This window comes from Capricornis sumatraensis, chromosome 5 (genome assembly GCF_032405125.1).
Source record: "Capricornis sumatraensis isolate serow.1 chromosome 5, serow.2, whole genome shotgun sequence".
NCBI lineage: Eukaryota > Metazoa > Chordata > Mammalia > Artiodactyla > Bovidae > Capricornis > Capricornis sumatraensis.
Window position 1 is genome coordinate 19,829,857 of NC_091073.1, and position 16,983 is coordinate 19,846,839.

General features: G+C 40.8%; 1 protein-coding gene across 3 annotated transcripts in view; it reads right to left on the reverse strand.

The window, feature by feature from the left end:
• ASNS (asparagine synthetase (glutamine-hydrolyzing)) overlaps positions 1–16,983 on the reverse strand; it is a 152,979-nt gene that overhangs the window by 23,323 nt on the left and 112,673 nt on the right. The gene's annotated exons all lie outside the window — the stretch shown is intronic.

The window sequence follows — 16,983 nt, forward strand, 5'->3', positions numbered from 1 at the left end:
GAAAATCCCTTGGAGTAGGAAAAGGCAACCCACTCCAGTATTCTTGCCTAGAAAATTCTATGGACAGAGGAGCCTGGTGGGCTACAGTTCATGTGGTTGCAAAGAGTCAGACTGACTGAGCAACTGGGCACACGCACATATTCTGTTTAGTAGTACTATCTCAAACCTAAGGATGGCACCCCACTCCAGTACTCTTGCCTGGAAAATCCCATGGACGGAGGAGCCTGGTAGGCTGCAGTCCATGGGGTCACGAAGAGTCAGACACGACTGAGCGAATTCCCTTTCACTTTTCACTTTCATACATTGGAGAAGGAAATGGCAACCCACTCCAGTGTTCTTGCCTGGAGAATCCCAGGGACGGGGGAGCCTAGTGGGCTGCCGTCTATGGGGTCACACAGAGTTGGACACGACTGAAGTGACTTAGCAGCAGCAGCAGCAGCAAACCTAAGGACAATTTGGAAAGTAGGTTTTTTACCCACATTTTACAATGTAAAAATAAGAGAAATTGAGGGATTTAGCCAAACACACTGTTTGAATTAAATCATAAAGAACTGAATCATAATAGTATAAATCCCATTTCCCTTTCTACCTCATCTAGGTAGCAGAAGACAGATACCATTTGATATGTTACCTGGTGTGGTTGGTGGTACTGTACTGGATGTCTTTTGCTTGTCCCTTCAGAGCCACTTTCAAGCTTATGCCCTGGCTTCCCTGCCCTCCTCTTTCACTGCTGCTAAGTCACTTCAGTCGTGTCCAACTCTGTGCGACCCCATAGATAACAGCCCACCAGGCTCCGCCATCCCTGGGATTCTCCAGGCAAGAATACTGGAGTGGGTTGCCATTTCCTACTCCAAGGGATCTTCCCCACCCAGGTATTGAACCTGAATCTCTTAAGTCTCCTGCATTGGCAGGAGCATTCTTTACACTAAGCCACCTGGGAAGATTCCAGGCGCTGCTTCCTCCTTACCTCCTTCAGGCCTAGCCCTGAGATGCCGAGCCATCCTGCTTTCCCAAACCCTGTCCACACTTCTGATCAGTCCTAACTGGAGTGTGCCATCTGCTTCCTATCACAGCTTGACCCCACACATCGGTCTTAAGTCATAACACTGAGTTTGTGGTGGATTAGACTACAGTAGAAGTTTCCTAGATGGCTCAGCCATAAAGAATCCACCTGCCAATGCAATGGATAGGGGTTCTATCCCTGGGTGGGGAAGATCCTCTGGAGAAGGAAATGGCAATCCACTCCAATATTCTGAGAAATCCCATGGACAGGGGAGCCTGGTGGGTTACAGTCCATAGGGTCACAAAGAGTTGGACGTGACTTGGCAACTAAACATCAACAACAAACTAGCGTGGAAAATGATTCATATTCTCTGAATTATCCAATGCAAATGAAAACTAAATTATGTTGGCCCGTTTCCCCATGTCTTATCTCATTCTGAGATAATGGTCTTATCTCATTCTGAGACAATGGTCTTATCTCATTATCGAATACTGAAATCTCATGCTAAAAGCTGCCAGGGAGCATTTAAAATTATTTGACCTTCAGTCCCTAAGGAATCAGAATAAAAACCTCCTCTGTCAAGTAAAACCTGTAGGCCTGTTCCCCATCCCCAAAAGGTAATTGGAAACACAAGACTGTATTTGTTAAGCCTTGAGAGCATTAATTAAAATAAAGTCTTTAAATATCTTTTAAATATCTACTAAATTGTTTTTTCTCAATCTTTTTGTAGGTAGGTCCATTTTCTAGAATTTAATAACTATATAATTGTTAGACAATTACATGATAGTACCTGTCCTTGGGTATTTATTGACTAAGAAAAAGTACATGATAATAAAAAGCTTCATTGATGTTAATAACACCTTAAAGTAAATTCCTGTTGAATTTAGTAATGGTGAGTTGCCATGGAATAAGTGAGAAGAATAGAATGTTCTCCACTCTATATAATGAACTGGATGAAGCTTTCCCTGTGGTCCTCAGGAAAATGAATCCTTCCTTCCTATGGCTCGCACTTGACTTACAGCTGATGTTCCAGCCTTATAATGTTAGTAACTAAGTAGAGGTATGAGTCTCCTAGCTAGCTGTGAGTTCCTAACAGTCCCATCAAAGCATGTTAATGATGCTAGGTTAGGAAACTAGAATATTGAAGTCTATTCACAAGTATACAAATAGTTCATGTCTCTTGATCTTCTTGGGTTTCCACATCTGTAAAATAATGAGGCTGAAATAAACAAACTTTGGTGTTTCTTCTACTCCTCTACTTCTGTTAAAATTAAACAGACATGAGCTATTCACAGCATCCCAGTGTAGAAGTTCAGATCAGTAAGTGTTAACGTCTCATCTAAGAAACACATTTATCTTTCAAATAAGATGTCTCCTTATTTAAAGATAATTGAGAATCAGGAGAGAGGACAGGACTTGGGATCACATAGTTATCAGGATTTGAACTCAAAGGGATCTGAACCCAGAATCCCCTGTCCACAACCTCACATGGCCTCTTGTCTGGGAGACTGATCTATATAAGAAGACTATCCTTTTTATTTCAGGGTACAAGTGAGATCCAGGTTGTGCTGTGTTAAAATATAGCATATTATCAAGTATAATCTCCTTTCCGGTCTTCACTTGCATTTTTTATTGGAAGCTAACAAAGGAGCAGAGTCACTTTTAAAACTGTTTTAGTTCAGCTGTTAAGGATGGAGATATAGTTCCTTCTACTCCTGTTTTGAAAAGACTCTGGTATAGGCGTCCTCATCCTTCTCCATTCCCACTTACCCATCCTCACTCTGTCACTCACACTTTACCCGACCCTATTATGTAAAATCAACATCCCCTATATGCAGGATCCCCAGCCAGAGAACAGCTCTAGCTGAGAAGAGTAATTAAAACAAGAGTTTCACATGAGAATAATCTTGTTGGTATGTAGTTCTAAACAAGAATGTCTTTTTTAATGTCAAAATATTGAGCAGTTTATACATATAACAGTAGTTGTATATCAGCCCTCTGGTGATTGAGAAATAAGTGATAAGCCACTGAAAATTCAGTGAAGACTTTGAAACTCATTTTGTGTTCTTCAGCATGTAAGAGCGTCCACATATATTATATTAATAATTCGTCATGTGCGTTCTTGACGCCTCTGATAGGCGAGAGTGGCAAGGACACGTATACAGTGATGCTGTAAATAGAATGGAAAGGACAGTGGAGGTGACAAGGGCCAAGAGAGGTTCATAGGTGCAATGAAATGATCAGATTGGCTTTTTCAAGAGCTAACCTTAACAACTGTGGGGAGAACCAACTGCAGCGGGGAGCCTACCAGCAGGAAGTCAATGAGAAAGCAGAGGAGAATGTCAGCGGCGCTGGGACGCAGGACCTGATGGATGTGGAGACAGTGGGTATGAGGGAGAGGGAGAGGGAAAATCCAGAACAGTCTAAACTTGGGCACTGGATTGAAGGAGAAAACATAATAGGAAGTAAGGAATATCAGAGGAGGAAATATTAGAACAGGGGCATCTGCAGGGTAGGGAAGAGGCTGGGACATGTTTAGGTTAGTGCCTATTAAGATAGAAATGCCTGCACGCATGCTAAGTTACTTTAGTCGTGTCCAACTCTTTGTGACCCAATGGACTGGAGCCCGCCAGGCTCCTCTGTCCATGGGATTCTCCAGGCAAGAATACTGGAGTGGGTGGCCTGAGCTATGTCCATTAGGCAGTGGGATGGATATGCCAGTTTAAAACCAGGGAGCTCTAAGTTAGACTTTTAGATAACAATAAAGCATAGTAACTACAACAGCTTTAGAGTCAGATAGACAGTGAGTTCAATCAAAGCTCGGCCATTTGCTAACTCCCTGGGATTGGGGCAAGATTCAGAGCCTTATTGAGCAAAAACTTCCCCATTTGAAAATGAGGATAGTAATACTCAGAGCAGTTTTTAGTGTGGGTGGAAGGCAGACAAGACAGATAAAGAAATTAGCAAAGTGCCTGACACGTAATAGTAAATTCTTAGTAAATGTTAGATGCTATTATTACATAGGTTATTGAACCACGAATAGAGGTAAAAACTGAAACCAAAGGATTGGACGTGATAATTGTGGGAGGGAGTACATGAGAGAGAACGCTCAAAGGCAAGGCCTTGGAGATGCCAGCACTGAAGAGGCAGGCAGGGCAGGGGCAGGCGAAACGGACTGAGAAGGTGTCGAGGTAAGGGAAAGAAGAGTCAGGAGAGAGTGCTGGCCTGGAAGCTCACGGAAGAGTTGCAACAAGCAGGAGGATGGATCAAAATCATCGCGTTAAGGAGTTATGGAGCAGAAAGTTAGCCATTAGCTCTCTTAATGAGGACGTTGCTGTTGACCTGAGCAAACAGTGCTTTGAAGGAAGGGTAGAGGCAGTTCACTGAAACGGCATTCAGCAGTCCTAGGAGTCTAAAGCTTAATGACTAAAAATAGACATGTAATTATAAGAATATGTAATCCAGCTTAAAACCAGGAAGGGGCTAATTAACAGTAGTAACACAGCTGAAATGGTTCTCTCCAGGAACTTTTCCCTCAGTGTGTGATCATGCTGTTATTTCTCTCATTTTTAAAAACAACAACAAATTCCTGACTCTGTAATTCTAGTTCTTCCTCTGTCTACTGCTCCATCTCTTTTTAACCTCACAGCAAAATTCTTCCAATGGCCGAAATTCCCCATCTCCAGCGTTCTTCTACACTCACTCCAAAAGGGCTTCTCTCCCACATGCCACAAAAATTACTGTTGTCTCAGAGTCACCAGGTACCCTCACATTTCAAAGTCCAACGGCCATTTCTTAGTCCTCACCTTAGCTGACCTTTTAGCAACGTTTGATAGTCAATCATTGTCCTTTAAATGCTTAGCTTTTGGGATTCATATTCTCTTCATTTTCCTCTCTTTTTTACTAGGCACTCTGTCTCCTTTGCTGGTTTTTTATTGTCATCTTGATTCCTTAATACCAGAGAGCCCTACAGTTTAGTCCTTGGACACCCTTATGATTATTTTCTTAATCCACAGTCAGTATTTACTCAGTGATCTAACCTAGTATCATGACTTTAAAACTATTTGCATGCTGATCCCCAAATTTATATTGTAAACTTAGATCTTTCCAGAAATTCCAGAATACTATATCCATCTTCATTTCAGCATTTCCACTTGAAATATTTTATTTTTTATTTATTTATTTTTAAACAACTTAGTCTTTTATTTCCCCAAGGTTGAAATATTTTAAAAACTGTAAATCTTTGAGCTGTGTATCCACTAAATCAATGCTTGTTAACCCTTCCAAGCATGTGGAACTCTTCCTAACTTAAATTTTAAACAAGTCACATGAGTAGCTGTAATTGGCTCTCCATTGACAGCAAAATGTATAATGAAACAACCTACTATGACTTTAGTCACACATTAAGTTTATATTTCATTCACCATTATATTCACTCAAAAAGCATTTTATAGATGTATCAATTACATTACTTGTAGACAATGAAACAGCAGCATCCACATTCACTAAGTCCTTGCTATAAAACTGCCAAACTCCCCATATCTGTGCCCCACAAGTTGAAAAACACAACTGGATTACCAACTAATTCACAGACATATCCAAATGTTGATAGCTTCAAGGCAGAGCTTACTATTTAAATTGTATCAATAGAAAGGTTGACACTTGGGTGTCCCAGGTGGTACAGTGGTAAAGAATCTGCCTGCCAATGCATGAGACGCAGGAGATATGTGTTAGATCCCTGGATTGGGAAGAGCCCCTGGTGAAGGAAATGACAACCCACTCCAGTATTCTTGCCTGGGAAATTCCATGGGACAAAGGAGCCTGGCAGGCTATAGTCCACAGGTTCCAAAGAGTCAGACACAATTAAGTGACTGAGCACTTAGCCTAGATGTCTGATTCCTTGTTTCTCTTCATTTCAATACAACTACTTATAGGGATTCTCTTTACAAGCATTGGGGCTTCCCTGATAGCTCAGTTGGTAAAGAATCTGCCTGCAACACAGGAGACCCCAGCTGGATCCCTGGGTCGGGAATATCTGCTGGAGAAGGGATAGGATACCCACTCCAGTACCCTTGGCTTTCCCTTATGGCTCAGCTGGTAAAGAATCCGCCCACAATGCGGGATACCTAGGTTCGATCCCTGGGTTGGGAAGATCCCTTGGAGAAGGGAAAGGCTACCCACTCCAGTATTCTGGCCTGGAGAATTCCATGGACTGTATAGTCCATGGGGTCACAAAGAGTTGGATACAACTGAGTAACTTTCACTTACAAGCATTACAATTCAGAATGGGGAAAACAGAAATCCTCATGTTTAACCCTCTCATCGTCAGTCTTCTCTCATGATTTCCTAAAAGTACCACCAGCATCTGCTCACATCCTAAATACAGTTCAAAGGTCAAATAGCCAAAGATAAAATTTGAAAATACCCAATACACCATTAAATTGCCATGGTTTTGCTTTGTGATAGTTTGACTGGAATTTAAAACTCACTTCCCTTTGCTTAAGACAATAAAAGAATGATTAACATGGTAAAAGACACTGTTTAGAAAAATTAAGAAGGCAGTAAGATGTAGGATGAACTGTAGTATGGAGAGACTAAAAGCAAGGAGACTAGTTTGGAGGTGACAGGTAACGGAAATAGCAGTACAAATATCTCCCGGCTAAATTCCATAGGATTTGGAGCCAAGAGGATAAGGAAAATGAAGGAGCAGAAGGATTCCAGGATGACTCCCAAATGTCTATCTTGGTGTGACTGGTGACATATTAACAATATCTGAAATACAAGAAGGGGAGATTTGAGAGAATGTAGGTTCAGTTTGTTCATGTCAGAGTCAATGTTTCTGGTAGACATCTAGGTGATGACCCAAGAGAAAGTTGAACATAAGTATCAAGTTCATCATTGTATTAACAGCATGCATCAAAACCATCTACCAAGATTTTTTATTCAGGAACAATGAAGAAGGACAAAGAGCATCTCTATTTAAAACAGTTTTTACTGATGTCTCTGCAGTGCCCTAAAGGTAAAAAGCCCTGGTCTCAGGTTTAAGACCAAAATTGGGATTGGCATTATATTGGGTGGCGTATGGTAAGTTTAAAACAATAGTTTGTAGTCATATCTAAGACCAAATCCCAGATCTTTCAAGCTGTGATTTGAACAGGCATGTAACATTTTTGAATACTACTAAGAGCCTTTCAAGGTTGTTATAAGATTTAAGTGAGATTAAAAAATATGAAGAAATAAAAACAGTTCTCAACACATAATTGCTCAAAAAATGGTACGTTTTAAGAGTCGTAAGAGTGCTTTGAGAACAGAATGAATCATGCTGGGAGGACAAAAGAGGTGGGAATTAAAGGGCAGGCCTTAGAAATGCCAGCATTTTAGGAGCAAGGAGAAGAACGATCAAGCAAGAGACCAGAGGAAATCCATGGAGAGTAGCGAAATAGACGCAGTGGAGAAAACCATTTCAATAGTCATGGGACAAGCCAATAGCATCAATTTCAGGAGTAAGGAAGACTAAAATAAAAAGCATATCGTTGGACTGGAAGATGAGGAATTTACTGGGGACTGAACAACAATTTCAGTAGAATTGTGAATCTAGTGAGTCCTCTTGACTGTACCCTTAGGGACGGCACCTGAGGCTGATCTCTAAACAGGCTTCTGACCAGACATTGGTTTTAGTTTTTGGTTGATAAATGTCTTCTCCAAGGGCTACCATGTCCTATCTCTGAAATACATTGCTGCTTTTGAGTGGATTTTTCATGTAAGGTGGTTGTCAGAGCACCTAAGGGACAGAGAACTTGAACTTTATCAAGCTAACAGAAAAGAGTGAATACATGAGTTTATGTCTCTTGGTACACATGGTAGAATATGGCCTAAGGAAAACTTTCATTAATACCCAGCTCAAGATTTTTCAGAAACTATAATTTTCTACCAAAACCATTCATTAGGGTAATCTTCGGGGCTTCCCTGGTGGCTCAGGTGGTAAAGAATCTGCCTGCAATGCAGGAGACCTGGGATTGATCCCTAGGTGGAGAAGATGATCCCCTGGAGAAGGGACTCACTACCTACTCCACTCTTCTTGCCTGGAGAATCGCATGGACAGAGGAGCCTCGCAGGCTACAGTCCATGGGGTTGCAAAGAGTTGCAGACAACTGAGCCACTAACGCTTTCAGACTTTCAGGGTGATCTTTAGCTTTGGCCTGCTGTGTATTCCCTCCTTTTCTGTGGTGCAGTTTTGAGATGCAGCAAAAAGAAGAGAAGCAAAAGGCAAAGGAGAAAAGGAAAGATATACCCATCTGAATGCAGAGTTCCAAAGAATAGAAAGGCAAGATAAGAAAGACTTCCTCAGTGATCAGTGCAAAGAAATAGAGGAAAACAATAGAATGGGAAAGACTAGAGATCTCTTCAAGAAAATTAGAATACCAAGGGAACATTTCATGCAAAGATGGGCACAAAGAACAGAAATGATATGGACCTAACAGAAGCAGAAGATATTAAAAAGAGGTGGTAAGAATACACAGAACTACACAAAAAAGATCTTAATGACCCTGATAACCACAATGGTGTGATCACTCACAAAAGCCAGACATCCTGGAATGTGAAGTCAAGTGGGCCTTAGGACGCATCACTATAAACAAAGCTAGTGGAGGTGATGGAATTCCAGTTGAGCTATTTCAAATCCTAAAATACGATGCTGTGAAAGTGCTGCACTCAATATGCCTGCAAATCTGGAAAACTCAGCAGTGGCCACAGGATTGGAAAAGGTCAATTTTCATTCCAATCCCAAATAAAGGCAATGCCAAGAATGTTCAAAGTACCACACAATTGCACTCATCTCACACGCTAGCAAAGTCAAAGTAAAAGTGACTCAGGCATGTCTGACTCTTTGTGACCCCAGTCCACAGAATTCTCGAGGTCAGAATACTGGAGTGGGTAGCCTTTCCCTTCTCCAGGGGATCTTCCCAACCCAGGGATCAAACCCAGGTATCCTGCATTGCAGGCATATTCTTTACTACTACCTGAGCCACAAGGGAAGGCCAAGAATACTGGAGTGGGTAGCCTATCCCTTCTCCAGCAGATCTTCCCAACCTAGGAATCAAACTGGGGTCTCCTGCATTGCAGGTTGATTCTTTACCTCCTGAGCTATCAGGGAAGCCCCGTGCCAGCAAAGGAATGCTGAAAACTCTCCAAGCGAGGCTTCAACAGTATGTGAACCGAGAACTTACACATGTTTAAGCTGGATTTACAAAAGGCAGAGGAACCAGAGATCAAATTGCCAACATCCGCTGGATCATCGAAAAAGCAAGAAAATTCCAGAAAAATATCTACTTCTGCCTTATTGCCTACACCAAAGCCTTTGACTGTGTGGATCACAACAAACTATGGAAAATTCTGAAAGAGATGGAAATACCAGACTATCTTACCTGCCTCATGAGTAATCTATATGCAGGTCAAGAAGCAACAGAACCAGACATGGAACAATGGACTGGTTGAAAATTGGGAAAGGAGTACATCAAGGCTGTATATTGTCACCCTGCTTATTTAACTTATATGCAGAGAATATCATGAGAAACGCTGGGCTGAATCAAGATTGGAAGGTGGAATCAAGATTGCCGGGAGAAATATCAATAACCTCAGATATGCAGATGACACCACTGTTATGGCAGAAAGTGAAGAGAAACTAAAGAGCCTCTTGATGAAAGTTAAAGAAGAGAGTGAAAAAGTTGGCTTTAAATTCAACATTCAGAAAACTAAGATCATGGCATCTGATCCCATCACTTCATAGCAAATAGATGGGAAAACAATGGAAACAGTGACAGCCTTTATTTTGGGGGGCTCCAAAATCACTGCAGATGGTGACTGCAGCCATGAAATTAAAAGATACTTGCTCCTTGGAGGAAAAGTTATGACTAATCTAGACAGCATATTAAAAAGCAGAGACATTACTTTGCTGTCTAGTCAAAGCTATGGTTTTTCCAGTAGTCATGTATGGATGTGAGAGTTGGACTGTAAAGAAAGCTGAGTGCTGAAGAATTGATGCTTTTGAACTGTGGTGTTGGAGAAGACTCTTGAGAGTCCCTTGGACAGCAAGGAGATCCAACCAGTCCATCCTAAAGGAAATCAGTCCTGAATATTCATTGGAAGGACTGATGCTGAAGCTGAAAGGCCACCTGATGCGAAGAACTGACTCATTTGAAAAGACCCTGATGCTGGTAAAGATTGAAGGTGGGAGGAGAACGGGATGACAGAGGATGAGATGGTTGGATGGCCTCACCGACTCAATGGACATGAGTTTGAGCAAGCTCTGTAAGTTGGTGATAAACAGGAAGCCTGGTGTGCTGCAGTCTGTGGGGGTCTCAAATAGTTGGACCCGACTGAGCAACTGAACTGAACTGAAAGTCTGATTATAAATTCTGAGGGTGCGATTTATTTTATACAATGTGCTAGCTTTATTCATGCCTGACTTTTTGCAACCCCATGAGACTGTAGCCTACCAAGCTCCTCTGTCCAGGGCATTCTCCACTGGAGTGGGTTGCCATTTCTTTCTCCAGGGTATTTTCCCAACCTAGGGATTGAACTCACACCTCTTACATCTCCTGCATTGGCAAGTGGGTTCGTTTCCACTAGAGCCACCTGGAAACCCACAACAGTTTGGTGTAATTTGGGAGGTGATGTGAAACAAAGACCTTGAAAATGGCAAAGGTGAAGGCCAGGGTGGGGTCATGTGAGTTCAGGGTAGGACTTTTTGGTGCTTTACTTTAGGTTCTTTCCTAAGTCCCCTCTGCATGCCCCCTTGGCAATACTATGAGTAAACTCTATCCTTGAAGAGTTTTTTGTTCAAAAAGACTTTGTTTGGGGGGAGGATTATAAACTGAATCTGTCTAGTTATTCTTCCTGCTTCTTAGCTTTGCTATATGATCTCTTCAAAATGGGTGTCTTGTTTCTTGACGTTTATTTAGCTCAATTTTCTTCAGTTTTCTTCAATCTAAGGCTTAAGAAGGGTGTCTCACCCCTGCCAGGTGCATGTAAAATCATCAATGTCTTTGGGTTATAGCAGCAACTCTCAGAATACAGTCTTCAAGGAGATAAAAACTATTTTCTTAGTAATACTAAGACACAATCTGACTCATTCTCTCATGAATGTACAGAGTATAAACTATTTATTGATATAGTTTCAGATTCTACACTACAACCAACCTTTAGAAACTATATTTGTCAACTCTGGTGTACTATCAAAGAATAATTTCCATAATTATCTCAAAAGGCTGCTAAAATACTCCTCCCTTTTCCAACTACATATCTGCATGATTCTCTTCATATACTTATGCCAAACAACATGTCACAATAGATTGAAAAGAGAAACAGATATGAGAATTCAACTGTCTTCTAAACCAGATACAAAAGAGATTTGTAAAATATATAAACAATGCTGCTTTTATCACTATTTTTTGGAGGGGAAATTAAAATTATCTCATAAAATTATGATTTATGTTAATATATAAAGTTTTATTGTCATTCTAAAATGAATCAAGAACAGATTTTTTTTAAATTCTCAGTTCTAACTTTTTATACCATAAATATTGATAGATATATTCCACCTAAAAAATCACCTAAATAGATACACCTATATCTGTATCTTTGAGCCAAACTATTAGAACACAGTTGCAAGTCAGAATTAATAAAAACCCAGGGCTGAAATGGATTTTTTTTTCCTCAAAGATCTTCCACACTTGTTACTTGGAGTTTGCCTGGCTTGTTGCTCTTATAAAACAGGGAGCTTCTACGTTGTTTACATCTCTTTTACGAGGAATTATAAATTCTTGTTGTTATTTGATTTCTAATCTTCTGCCCCCATGCTTTAACTGTATACTGTTTTTATCTTCTTTTTCCCAGATGATGTCAGATACAATAGCTGAAAAAGACATTTTACTCCAGATATACCTGTTAAATTAATGATGGGTAGGATAATTTTTAATCACTCTTCAGTAGGTTCTCTAAAGCCTCCTTTTTGATCCTCAGGCAAATCCCTGCTCCCTCTGTGTACCATAGACCAAAAGAATGTTTAAATCCTGAATTAAGAACTCTGGGTAAAGTCCAGGTATGGACAAGCTTGAAGACTTCCTCTAGATGACTGGTATGCAGCCAGTGCTATGAGTTTCTGGGAGCCACTTCAGATAAAGAAAATATTTTTACTCATCATGGTACCCAACAGTACCAGCCCAAAGTCCAGAAATAAGAAGATTCTCACTTGCATGTTCCATTCAATCCCTTCACCATTTTATTACCATTTGATTGAAGATCAGTTTTCTATGACTATGGATAGACAATACTAGGCTAGGAGAAGACTCCTCAGGGTCATCCCAATTATATAATAATTGTATGATGTGTCCAGTAGACCTAGCATGGCCTCTTGGTATTTTCATGTTTGTGGAATAATAGGCTAGGCTAAATAAGAATTGGGGCTCTTCCTGTTGGTTCAGCAGTACAGAATCTGCCTGCCAATGCCTGCCAGTGCAGGTGATGTGGGTTCAATTCCTGGGTTGGGAAGATCATCTGGCTAAGGAAATGGCAACCCACTCCAGTATTCTGGCCTGGAAATCCCATGGACAGAGGAGCCTGGCAGGCTACAATCCATGGGATCACAAGAAGTCACCACACCACTTAGTGACTAAACAACAACAAATAAGGATTAAGTTCCCTCCAGCCTTAGAATTTTGAGCACTAAATGGAAGTGCACTATTTGGGCACATGGTACCATAGAAAAAGAAATCAGTATTTGTTAATTTTTTCAAGTTCAATGCTATCTTATTTAAACTCCCAATAACCTTACAAAATAGGCTTTGTTCCTGTGTGGAAGGTAAGGAAACTGAGGTGTAATATTCGGTGATTTTATATACAATTTTGAATCCAAGTAAGTCCAGGTCCAGAGCTCAGTCTCCTCTCTCACCACCCTTTACCAACAGAGGTGATCAATACTTGTCAATTTTAGGTAATGGACCTACAAACTGAAAGTCAAAGAAAAAAGTTTTATGTTCTTTTGTGGTTCACAGTCTTGGCTATGGATGAATACTATAAAGAAAGTGAAAGTGAAGTCGCTCAGTTGTGTCCAACTCTTTGCGACCCCATAGTATGTAGTCCACCAGGCTCCTCTGTCCATGGGATTTTCTAGGCAAGAGCACTGGAGTGGGTTGCCATTTTCTTCTCCAGGGGATCTTTCCAACCCAGGGATCGAACTCTGGTCTCCTGCATTGCAAGCAGACGCTTTACCATCTGAGCCACTAGGGAAGCCCCTAGAACAGTAGATGCTGGGATCTTCACCTCAAAACAATGAATCCAGAGTTCTAGAGAGGCGCCCAGACATGGGTAATTTCAAATTTCCTCTCCTGACACATATGGGTATGGAAGTGAGAATAACCGATCTGTGTTCAGAACATTTAGGAATAAGAACTTGCAAAGCACTACCAAAATGACAGCAGTTGCTCAATATGGTGGAATTCTGCACATTTTTTTTTCCTTTCTGTCTTCATATGTTTTATTACGACATTCTTTGTATACTAAACTTGGAAAATGTTAGCTATGCATGCATGGGTCTCAATCACTTCAGTCATGTCTGACTCTTTGAGACCCGATGGACTGCAGCCCACCAGATTCCTCTGTCCATGTGATTATCCTGGCAAGAATACTGAGGTGGGTTGCCATTTCCCCCTCCAGAAATATTAACTATAATTGCTTATAAGAAAAACAAATGCCTTCTGAATGGTGACCAAGTAGCAAGAGAGAGAGAATGCCTGGACAGGGAAATGGAGAGGGAGCTGTGATGGATGTGGACAGAGAAGGGTCATCACAGGGAAGCCCTTTGTCCTGCCACTCCCTCCTCCAACTCTGTCCAATCCCAGCCCACACCCAAGCACCCAGCTTGGTACCTATGTGAGGGAGAGCGGTGGGGCTGTGAACTCTGCAAGGCCAAGCATGCCCTTGACAGACATGGGCACTGTGTGTGATGAGAGGGAGTGGGAGGGATGGCTGCTCCCTGCTCTCCCTTTTGAAACTTCCGTCTCCTTTAAGTCACTCAACAACCTTACAAAGTCAATATTTATATTAAGGCAAGGATCTAGAACAATTGGAACTCTCAGACATTTGGTGGGAATGTAAAATGGCTCATCCACAGTGGAAAACATTTTGGTAGTTTGTCAAATTATAACTCGTTAATTATCGAGTTACCGTCTGACCCGGCTATGTACTCCCCCAAACTGAAAACAGGTACTCAAAGAAGCACATATACAAGACTGTTCATAGCAACACTGTTCACAAAAGCCAAAATGTGAAAACAGATTAAATGTCCTTCAGTGGGTAAATGAATAAACAAACTGTGGCATATACATACAACAGAATATAGGTGCAAATTTAGGTATAAGTGGAATGAAGCACTGGTACACATTACAACATGAATGAACCTCAGAAGCACTATGCGTAAGTGAAAGAAGCCAGACAAAGGTCACATCCTATATCATTCCAATTATATAAAATATTCTAAATAGACAAATTCACTTAGAGATAATGCAGATGAGTGATGGCCAGATACTCAGGAGAGGAGTGGGAAGAAACTGCTTAAAGCATAAGGGGTCCAACTTTGGAGTGAGGGAAATATGTTAGAGTCAGATGTGTGTGGGGGTTGCAAACCATTGTAAAGAAAAATAATAAAAACAATTTAAATTAAAAAATAATGACTATGGGAAAGAAAATACAAAACACTATAGCGGTATGAAGCATAGGATATTTGATTGATTCATTTGGCTTTTATGAATGTAATATAATGATTTTTTTTAAAGAATCAATATTTATTTTACAAATAAAATGAGTACATTTTCTATAGAGTTGAAACTGAAAATGGTATGCTCAGAGCTTCCCTGCTGACTCAGTGGTAAAGAATCCACTGGCCACTGCACAGGGCACAGGTTTAATCTCTGATTCAGGAGGATCCTGCATGCTGAGGAGCAACTGGGCCCAGGCACCACAACTATTGAGCTTATGCTCTAAGACTGGGATTCGCAACTGCTGAGCCCATGTGCCGCGACGACTGAGTCTCAAGCACCCTAGAGCCTGTCCTCTGCAACAAGAGGAGCCACCGCAATGAGAAGCCCGTGCACCACAACCAGAGAATAGCCCCCACTCGCCACGACTAGAGAGAAGCCCCTGCAGCAGTAAAGACCCAGCACGGCCAAAATAAATAAATCAATAAAAGAAATGTTAGAAAATGCTATGCTCTACAGATTAAAGGAACAGAATAGAGGGCCCAGAAGTAAACACACACATCTAACGACAATTAATCTTTGATAAAAGAGGGAAGAATATACAATGGGGAAAAGACAGTCTGTTCAGTACGTGGTGCTGGGAGAGTAGACAGCTGCATGTAAATCAATGAAGTTAGAACACTCCCTCAGACCATACCAACAATAAAGTCAAAATGGCTTAAAGACTTAAATATAAACATGACACCATAAAACTCCTAGAAGAAAATACAGGCAAAACATTCTCTGACATAAATTGTACCAATGCTTTCTTAGATCAGTCTCCCAAGGCAATAGAGATAAAAACAAACAGAACCTAAGCAAACTTACAAGTCTTTGTACAACGAAGAAATCATAAACAGAACAAAAAGCCTACAGACTGAGATAAATTATTTGCAAATGATGTGATTGACAAGGGCTTAATTTCCAAAATATATAAATGGCTCCTACAATTCAACAACAACAAGAAAAAAACAACCCAATATAAAAATTGGCAGAAGACCTAAATAGACATTTCTCCAAAGAAGACACACAGATGACCAATAGGCATGAAAAGATGCTCAGCATTGCCAATTATTAAGAAATGCAAATCAAAATGAGATACCACTTTAGACAGTCATAATGGGCATCTTAAAAAGTCTAAAAATAATAAATGCTGGAGAGGGTGCGGACAAAAGGGAGCCCTCCTATAGTATTGGTGGGAGTGCAAATTGGTGCAACCACTATGGAAAACAGTAGGCAGGTTCCTCAAAAAATTAAAAGTAGATCTAACAATCTGCTGTCTTATGACCTAACAATCTACTCCTGGGTATATATCCAGACAAAACTTAATTTGAAAAGATATATGTGCCCCGGTGCTCATAGTAGCACTATTTACAATAGTCAAGACATTAAACAACCTAAAATGTCCATCAACAGATGAATAAACATATGGTGCATATAAACAATGGAATATTACTCAGTCATTACAAAGAACGAAATAATGCCATTTGCAGCAACATGGTGGACCTAGAGATGATCATACTAAGGGAAGTGAGTCAGCGAGCAAAAGATAATACCATATGATATCGCTTATGTATGTAATTTAAAATACAGCCCCCCCAAAAACCAACAGCACAAATCAACCTATCTGCAATGGCACCCCACTCCAGCACTCTTGCCTGGAAAATCCCATGAATGGAGGAGCCTGGTAGGCTGCGGTCCATAGGGTCGCTGAGAGTTGGACACGACTCAGTGACTTCACTTTCACTTTTCACTTTCATGCACTGGAGAAGGAAATGGCAACTCACTCCAGTGTTCTTGCCTGGAGAATCCCAGGGATGGCAGAGCCTGGTGGACTGCCGTCTATGGGGTCGCACAGAGTCAGACACGACTGAAGTGACTTAACAGCAGCAGCAACAGCATGAAACACACACAGAGTTTCAGATATAGATCACCAAGCCTTGTGGTTGCCAAGAGGAGAGATGGTGGGAGAGGGATGGACTGGGAGTTTGGAATTAGCAGATATAAATTATCACATATATTCACTAGAATGGATAAAAAACAAGGTTCTACTGTATAGCACAGAGAATTGTATTCAATATCCTGTGATAAACCATAATGGAAAAGAATATGAAAAATAACACATACATATAGGTACAACTGAGTCACTGTGCTGTACAGATTAAATTAAACACAGCACTATAAATTAAT